The following is a 9,877-nucleotide window of genomic DNA, read 5'->3' on the forward strand; positions in this document are numbered from 1 at the left end:
GATCCTTCCTAGGATTTGCTCTAACTTATCTGCAAGACATGTTCAGATACTTACAGTTACAAAATAGTCACTCATTGAAACTTATTATCCTATCTTTCAAATTCTAAGTTTAGTGGCCAGAGTGTTGTCTGTGAGAGCGAGGTAGCAGCGGCAGGGACATTTTATTTAAGAGATTTGCTCTTCTGGAAACGCCAAGCAGAGGAGAGGACGGTGTCATCAGATTTTTTCCTGCTGTAGATATATCCGTCAGAATCAATTGCACCTGTTGACATCATCTGAAACAATTGAGGAACCTGGAGAAGGAATGCATGACTGTTGATAGAATGCGATACTACTATACCTTCTAACTTCCAGTATATACAGCAGGGTGTCATAATTATTGCGCGTAGACGATTTTGCGTAAAATTTTAGCTTACCCAAGCTTTCAGAAATGATCAATCTGAGGGTCAGTGTCTGACACCCTGCTGTACACCTAAGACCACTTGATCAGCCCCCTTGCATGCCTTTGGCACGAACGTCTCACATCTCTTGATACGAGAACCCCCCCCCCCCCCCCCCCCCCCCTTAGCAAGAGCTACCGTGTCTAATGTGATCTACGAGTCGAGCAGTCAGATATCATGTTTACTTCTTAATCATAATGTACAGTTTCCTAATCCAAAGTCTCCCAGTGATCAACCGAGGGGGAGGGGGGTTTTCAAATGGGAAAATTTTGCAGAATTACAAAATTTTGCTAAATTGTGGCTTTTGTACCTTATATGGTTCAATTTTAAAGGTACGTACCTTACAGTACCTTGTGAAATCTGACCATAAACCTGTGGTCGCACGTTTTAAACTTGGTTGTGAATACATTGTACATAAGCGGCCCAGGTCTGACAAAATAAGGTTTGATGTCAATCGCCTTAATGATTCTGATATTAAGTCTAAATTTTTTGATTCTTTTAAAAGTAATATTGATTGTAGAGTTTTAACTAATAATGCTATTTCTGAAAATTCTGATATTTTTGGTATATTGAGTAAATGTGCCGTCCAGGTGGTTGGTAAAGTGCCTTCGGGGAAGCCTCATCAGTACAGCGATGATCCAACTGTCGTTAAACTTTCAGCAGAGAGAAAGTCCCTTCAGCAAGAATGTAGCCTCACAGGGATAAGTGACAGGAGTGACCTCAGAAAAAGAATCAACCATCTCAAACGTACCATCAAAAAGAGGTTGAAATCTATCAACGAGGCCACTGCTAACGCCCTAGTAGATGTCATCAACAACACCGACAGCTGCAGAAGCATGTTTGAAGCGAATAGAACTTTGGCCCAGTGTAGGATGAAGAAAGATGGAGTGACTGTCCACGATGCAGACGGCAACACCTTAGGATCTGACTCATTAAAAGCAGAAGCTATTAAAGAATACTTTAATAATGAGTTCAATGACAAAGATGAACCCCACCTCCCAGCATTCATAGACCCTCCTGGAAGCCTCCTCTGTCCCATAACACCTGAAGAAGTTGGCCGTGCTGTTATGAAGCTGAAATCCGGTAGAGCGTGTGGCCCTGACGGTATACCTAATGAGCTAATGAAAGCTGCTGGATATCCCCTCCACTATGAGTTGGCTAGGATCTACAATCTCTCCTTTGAGACCAACACATACATCCCAGCTATTGGAGAAGGTATCCTGACACCCCTTCAGAAGCCAGGAAAACCCCGAGGTCCGGTAAAGTCTATCCGGCCCCTCACATTGTTAAATGGAACTCGAAAAGTTCTATCCCTCGTAGCCTTGAACAGAATCAATTACCACGTTGATATGTACACTGGACCTTGGCAGGCGGCATACAAGCAGGGTCGCAGTTGTGCTGACCTGGTTTGGTCTCAGAGAATGTTGACATCAGTGGTTACCAGGCGCGAGTTTGAGTATAGCAAAATCAACATTGACATGACCGCTGCGTTTAATACCATCCGCAGACAGACCATCATCAACCTCCTCATTGATGCAGGATGCTCTAGAGACGACATTCGCCTGGTTCAGTACCTCCTCTCAAATACAAAGCTCAAGGTGACGGTCAACAGAGCTGAGTCTGGTGAATTCGTGATTAATATTGGAGCTTACCAGGGAGACAGTCTGGCAGGTAAAGTGTTTACATTGACCCTTGCCGGTGCCCTGAATCACATCAGAGCCGTGATCAGTGTCACAATTCCTAGACCAAACCCCCCAGTCTCTGATAGAGGCCTCCCGTTAGAGTCCGCCTATGCTGACGATGCTGAGCTTCTGAGTGAAGATGGTCAGAGTCTGTTGAAGATACTAGAGATTGCCAGTGACATACTAAAGGACTGGAGCCTCTTTGTTAACGAATCAAAGACGGTGTTTACAAGAGTGTTTTTGGCAGAGACAGATGCTTTGGATGCCCATGGCAATAAAATCAGAGGAAATGAAGAGTGGCGAGAGTCAGTGCTATTAGGATCAAAGCTCTGTTCAGAAAGAGATATTGTCAACAGACGCAACAAAGCCAATGTTGCCTTCTACACCTACAAGAAAGTCTGGTTGAATAGTTCTGTTCAGATCAGTGAGAGTAGAAAGCTGAAGTTGTACGAAGCTCTTGTCACTTCAGTGTTGTTGTATAACTGTAGCAGCTGGGCTGCTCCTGAAACCGTAATGGCATCTGTCGACGTTCTTCAAAGGAAGCATCTGAGACAGATAATCAACACCTATTGGCCTACGGTTATCAGTAACGAGAACTTATATAAGAGATGTAATGTCAGTCCCCTTACTGAAAGGATCAAGAAAGCACGATGGAAGATGCTTGGGCACGTTCTCAGAAGCGGTGATGACACTCCCGCTTTCTTATCTTTTAGATTTGCATGTTTAGGATGTCTTGACTACAAAGGAAGGAGGGGCAGACCTCGTTCAAATTTATTTGATTTATTATTAAAAGACATTATGACGAAGAATATTATTGTGATTGTAAATAAAAGATTTAGTTTAAGTAATTTTAATGATTTATTGTACAAAGCTCATGATAGACGCTTATGGAGAAGCTATGGGTGAGTCGAGACTACTCGGCCACTCGATTTTATGATTTATTTCCTATTATCTTGTGTTTGCTGTATATAGTTGATTAATAACCTTACAGCCATTTTTAAAGGTACGTACCGCCGGTATAGTTGGTCAGTTCGTACAAAAGTCGTAAAAAATTCGTACAGTTCGGCACCTTTTTTCAGTTCGGGATTAGTTCGGGAAAAATTCGCCTCATAAATTTTCGAAAAGCTAATTGCAAAAATCTTATAATTTGAAATTAATGAGGGGTTTAAGTTTTGTGTTAAAATGGTGATTAACGATGACGTGCGGACGTGTTAACATTTTAAATCTGAAGTGTAACCTCCCGGACAAAAATCACAAATTTTTCAGACTGAAGTGATTAAAAAACAAACTTTTTTCTTAAAATTCGGTAAAAATTCCTCGACAGCTTTTTAAAATTCGTGCAGTTCGGAACCTTTTAAAAGTTCGTACAGTGCGTACTGACCAACTAGTAACTACACTTACGGTACGTCATACCGTAAGTGCTTCTCTTGTTAGGAACTATATCAATGTCGGACAATGTCCTTGGCAACACGATTTACCGTAATTTCTAGAGGCTGGAACAAGTTTGTCATGTTGGTGGGCACTATAGCTCATGAACTATGTTGTTGAGTGTCACAATTTCGTTGACTTTTTCCGCCAAGTGACCCTTGAAAACATCATATACTAGTAAAGGGGGGGAGGGGGCGCTTATTCGGCGGGGGGGGGGGGGGGGGGGGGGGGGCGGCGCCAATAAGCAACGTTACGCCACTGTTCCAAACCCAGGCTACATAACATTATAATGACTTTGTTGTATCTTGTATGAAAAGCATTAATAGATTATTTTCACTTTCCAATTATTCCAGGGGCAACAGATTTACAGATAAACTTGATATTTTACCAACACTACCTGCATCAGCAGCTGTTCCTCCACAGACTTCAGCTTTTTCTTTCACTGACAAACTCATAGGAATTAAACCTTTCTTTAAGAAATATTGACATGATCCTTATTTCTACAATTACAATAAACAGAGTTTAATTTGTTTAAGGTGATCATCTTGCAAGAGTGCTTGGTTCGGAGGCTGCATTGATTCTTGCACCTAAGTCCTAAGCGCTTGATAACTTACATTTCCCACAACGATTAACATTTACCTCAGTAGCTCTGTAATAATTTCTGGACACTTTTGAGAGGAGGAGTTTCTAACCTCTCCCTCTATTTGCAGCTAATAATTTGTCAAATATCTGGATTTCGTTTTTTCTTTTGAAATAATTTTGCAGAGCAAATACATTCGTTTATTTGTGATTCAACAGTCAATATGCATGTGGTTACTTTTTGATTGTATAAAATCAGGTCCGTGATTTATATGAACTATTATTCCAGGTAGCGCAGTTGGTTAGAACGCCAGCCTTACGATCGTTAGGTTGCGAGTTCGAATCCCACTGTCTGCCTGGTCGTGGGGTGAGCGTCGTCGACGTTCAGCTAAGGATCGTAAGTGGTCTATGCATCCCCCCGGTCTACTCAGCCGAATACTCGTGAAATCGAGTGTGAGGGTTAAATGAAAAGCTGCACATTGCAGCAAAGTCTCGGGCGAAGAAAGTATGGTACACACTACCTTAACCGTCACTGGCCAAATAAATCCTTCGGCTACCTGTAATTGGCTGGTTGCACTTGTGTAACAATGTGGCTGTTGGAATACACCGAAGTAAAATAAGTGTCTTAATAAAAAATTTACACATTACTGCCGTTTATTATACTTAAAAAGTTATTGGATTGATTTAGGAAGGTGGTCCTGGTTCAAATTGAAGAAAACGAAATTTAGGAGAAATATTTCCAAATGATATTAATCGGTTCATTCATATTCTAAAACAAAAATTATTTAATTTAACGTTGTAACTCAAGTGAATCAAAAAGATATCCCCAAATTAATTGTAATTTATAAATTAGTTCATTTCAAAATCATAAACCATTAATACTAACATATTATTTAGAGAAAGTTGGAATTATGTCACCAGTGATGTTTCACAAGCTAAATAAGTTTTATCTTGTTTTTTAAATTGTTGACTCTTATAACACTAGACGAAGCTGTGTATTTTAGTTGGCCGCATCAATAAGAGTTCATCGAACCGTAATGATTAAGTTAAAGTAATTAAAACCAGAAATTAATCTAATAGATTCTTATGACGCTGTTTCGTTGAGTTCATTATAAAATGTATATCGTTCACAGAATGTTCACGTGAATGTTCACATGATGTCACCAGTGAAGTCAGAAATGTCACTAGTAATTTCCTCATCTTGAGCTCCGTATTATTGTGTCTTTTCCTGGTTTCGTAAATCTGCAGGGACAGAATAATATGTTAAGGTGACAAACATATCACTTTAAGAAATAGTAAATATTTAGGTTTTATCAGGTGGTAAATAAAAAGATAGCGTTTTATTTTTTTAGTATTAAGCTTTACAATGCCATTAAAAACTTGATCGATTTATTTTAACGCCCAAAACCTAAAAATGACAAGGTACCGCGAGAGTTATTCTTGTTCGTTGGTACAGTGATGTTCGTTCAGGTGGGATATTAAGCTATCATCTATGACATGCCCTTCAAACTCAGCTAGAAGTTCCCATCTTTCCCTCAAATCTTGGATCATGGTGGCTGTCACTTCCTGAAAAAAACTCATTAAAGATAATTTGTAATTTCCTACAACCTTAATTACAAACCACACCTCATATATTCATTTTGTTGGTATAACAAGATGAAATAAATAAACACCCGATTAATTATTTGCTAATTTACTACAACTCATAATATTATCTTCACCTTATTATAGAACTCAGACAGTCGGAGGATTGCCCAGCGGTTGTTGCAGCCCTCCTCAGATTCTTCTGTTGGTACAGCAGTGGTTGGTACAGCAGTGGTTGGTACAGCAGTGGTTGGTACAGCAGTGGTTGGTACAGCAGTGGTTGGTACAGCAGTGGTTGGTACAGCAGTGGTTGGTACAGCAGTGGTTGGTGCAGCCGTGGTAGGAATCCCAGTGGTTGGCTCGTGTGTGTGATCCGGACAGGTCAAGTTAAACCTCACAATGTTTCCATGTTTTTCGGTATCATCGGAAAGTAGCGTCTCCCACGAAAGATGGGTGTCAGTTTTAAGTGTTTCTTCAAAGCTGAAACAGATGCCTGACTTGTACATTTTGGCTACCTCTTGTTCGGTCAGTTCTCTTTTCAGTATGTTCAACTTTGTGATTTCACCTCCGAATGAGTAGCTACTATAAAACCCAGCGTCCATCCTGTAGGTGGTATGAAATTGTCCGATAACGAGAGAGCCGGTTGCGAGAGAGAACCTCTGTCCAGACGACGAGGCAGTCCCAATCTGCACGCCATTGTAGAAGAGGGTCTTCCTCCCGCTGCTGTAAGACCATGTAATGCAAACATGGTACCACTCTGAATGTACCGGAGTCTGACTACTTAGAGTGTTGCCAGATGTGAGATAAGCCCAGTAAAGGTTATCAGAGAGAACTATCTGATAGATATCATACGCAGTCCTGTAATGAAGCCACACTCCACTACGAGAAGTGGGCCTCAGGGACAAAAGGATTTCGCGATTATTTTGGCCAAATTTCGCGGTACCGCGAAATTTAACAGGCTATACATTAAACTACACATAAAATTTGTCGCGGAGAATGGGAAATTTCGCGATTTCGTACATGCCGCGAAATCCTTTTGTCCCTGGTGGGCCTCAGTTTCTTTATCCAGGCACAGATTGACACCTGTTCCTCTAGTGGGGACATGTCCGGGGCAATCATTATATAACTTGAGATATCATCACCAAACCTTAGAGCAACGTGGGGTCTGTCCGAGATCACAGCTGTCAGAAAGAGGAGTATTAGAAGCGAGGTTCTGTACGCAGTCATGTTGTAGGTGGAGGTTGTTCGTACTAGTGGTCAGGATTCAGGAAGATTTATGACTTGTTTCCTTAAAACTTTAGTATTGTTAATTATTTAAAAAATATATCATTCTGTCTGGTAATGATGTCTAAGTTACTTATTGATCAGTGATTTGAGATAGTTGTTAAACTGCATGGCATCTGTTCAAATTTTATAGCGGCCTTTCTCATGACTGCTTTCCAATGGTCATGCTTCTTATAACGATTCTTTAAAGCAACGTGATTTGTCATTCGTCACCTTATATCAACGTGAACATTGCGCACATCCTATTCAAACAAATTGTGTCTTTGGCTCCATTAATAAAGTCTGCCATAAAACTACCATTATACTCAAATTATGATGTCATAAAATGGCAATAAAGTTATTCAGTTAAACTGAGATTAAGAAATGTTGATGGAAAAGCTAGCAGTGCGTCATGAATTGGTCAAAAAAGGTAAACCTTAAAAATATTGATTCTGAGGATGAAATAAACAACAGTATTCAGTCCATATCATATATTAATATATTATATTGGAGAACTGCGAAATAAAATTAACGTAGAGCTTTTGAAAGAACTGTAAGCAGTGGGTATTCCTGCTTAATTGATACGAACATTGGCTATTATTTGACACTGACGTTGAAGGCCTAACAATGAACACACGTATTATGAGACGATAGAAATATCTATATCATATTTTAAACTTGTCGAAATTCCCCTGGCAACGGGAAAAAACACTGAAAATCGACCAAAAACCGCGTGGCCAATTTCAGCATGCAAATGGAATTGAAACCTCGCCATTTTTAGCAGGGTTTTAAAAACAAGGATAGGAATAGAATATAGCATTCTTAGAATTTTTATTAAGGCTTTTATAGATCTTCTATAATTAACGTCGAAAGTGAGATAAAATAAACTTTAGAATAACTAGCAGGAAGTGGGGATGGTGCAAAGGAGGGCTAGCAGGGCTGTTAGGAGTTGCAAAAACATTATCCTGGTTTAAGATTACTGAATAGTGAATACTGATAATTTATAAGTATGATTTTTATTTTAACTTAAACCATAATTGTTTAATTATTACTTGCCAATGGGTATTTTTTGTGAAACTTGATTTCGAGACCAACCAAATTTTCCCAGAAAAATTCAGAATATGGCAGCCAGATTTTGTTGGAGGCCTAAATCAAAAATCTGCGTATGCCCAAATATGGGCATATGGTTTTTGGCTCATAACTCAGTCATTTTTTTGTCCAATCTTTACGAAATTTCATATACGAGTTCAGGAGACCACTAGCTACAAGTAGATCACCATAAATCTGGGTTTTGGGCATGTTCAGGGTATTTGGCTAAATTTGGCCTAATTTGGACCAAATATGGGCGTGGTTGCCCTGCGCGCATCGTTTGGCGGTTGGGGTCCCCCCGCCCTTAACAAGAATAGGACCCAAATCCCAATCATTGGTAGTCAAATGGTAGCTATTAGCTAATTTTCTTAACCGAATACAGTTAAACCCTGATTAATATTGAACAAAATGCCGAACGTTACAGAAAATCTATAATACATTAAATTGGGGTCATAACAACTGTAAGTGTAAGGTAACAAACCAAGCAATTATAAAATGACCCTGCCCTTCAATCACGATGCTGATTGTTGTTGCATGGGAACTTGCCGGTAGACAGTTGACACGTCATAACGATACAGTCCAATAAAACTAAGGCTACCTTCTGATATCTGGACCTCAGACCGCTGCTTATATAATATTCTCAATCCCGCCTCCACAGGGCTCTCTGACTACAGCAGTCTTACCGGCGCAGCTCGTTTTACAGGGCCTCCCCACACCATGTCAACTTATCAGCCTATTTTAAACCACCGCGGTGCGTTTATTGATAAAAGCTCTTTGTTTCTTGAATAATGCTTCAACACGTGCAAATTCTTAAAGCGCATGTTCACTACAATGAAAACACTCTCAATTTTTGTTCGAATTCTAGGGAAGGGCAGGATTCGGTTCCGAGAAAGTTAGTTTAACAAAAGGTACAGTGGAGCTGCACGTGCCTGCTTCACTTCTTTACTCACCAGTTGGTGTTATGAGGTCCAGGAATAAACACATGCTCATAAACTAATAAATCCTTAAATGTTTTTACCATTTATTTAGTCTGACTACCTCTTCAAGGGTAATTTAAGATTTATTCCAAACAATAACAGTGCAGATGGTTAAAGTTAACGTGTTTCTTTATTAGCCATCTGACCGCGGTTTACTTTCCAGTTCAATGGAGTTAATTTCATCCTGCTGGATGAAATTTCTATTCAAGTAATGCTTTTCAACTCCAGGACCGTTAATGTGTTGTTCCACTAAATTAACACGACCATCTTGAGGATGACCTGATCAATCTTCACCGTCTGGATATGAAGAAAATTATTGCGTTAAAAATCTTACTACTATCCGATAGATCCTTGCATGCTAGGATTGGCTCTAACTTATCTGCAAGACATGTTCAGATACTTACAAAATAGTCAATCATTGAAACTTATTATCCTATCTTTCAAATTCTAAGTTTAGTGGCCTGGGTGTTGTCTGTGAGAGCGAGGTAGCAGCGGCAGGGACATTTAAGAGATTTGCTCTTCTGGAAACGCCAAGCAGAGGAGAGGACGGTGTCATCCGATTTTTTCCTGCTGTAGATATATCCGTCAGAATCAAGCACCTGTTGACATCATCTGAAACAATTGAGGAACCTGGAGAAGGAGAGCATGACTGTTGATAGAATGCGATACTACTACCTTCTATCTTCCAGTATATACAGCAGTGTGTCATAATTATTGTGTATTGGCGCGTAGACGATTTTGCGTAAAATTTTAGCTTACCCAAGCTTTCAGAAATGATCAATCTGAGGGTTTGCTTCTGACACCCTGCTGTATACCTAAGACCACTTGATCGGCT

General features: G+C 39.9%; 1 protein-coding gene across 1 annotated transcript in view; it reads left to right on the top strand.

Moving 5' to 3' along the window:
• The window catches only part of LOC134813723 (uncharacterized), an 88,630-nt gene that overhangs the window by 24,692 nt on the left and 54,061 nt on the right, over positions 1 to 9,877 (top strand). The window lies entirely within an intron of this gene.

The sequence above is a fragment of the Bolinopsis microptera genome, chromosome 4 (assembly GCF_026151205.1).
Source record: "Bolinopsis microptera isolate Bmic1 chromosome 4, MBARI_Bmic_1.0, whole genome shotgun sequence".
Taxonomy (NCBI): domain Eukaryota; kingdom Metazoa; phylum Ctenophora; class Tentaculata; order Lobata; family Bolinopsidae; genus Bolinopsis; species Bolinopsis microptera.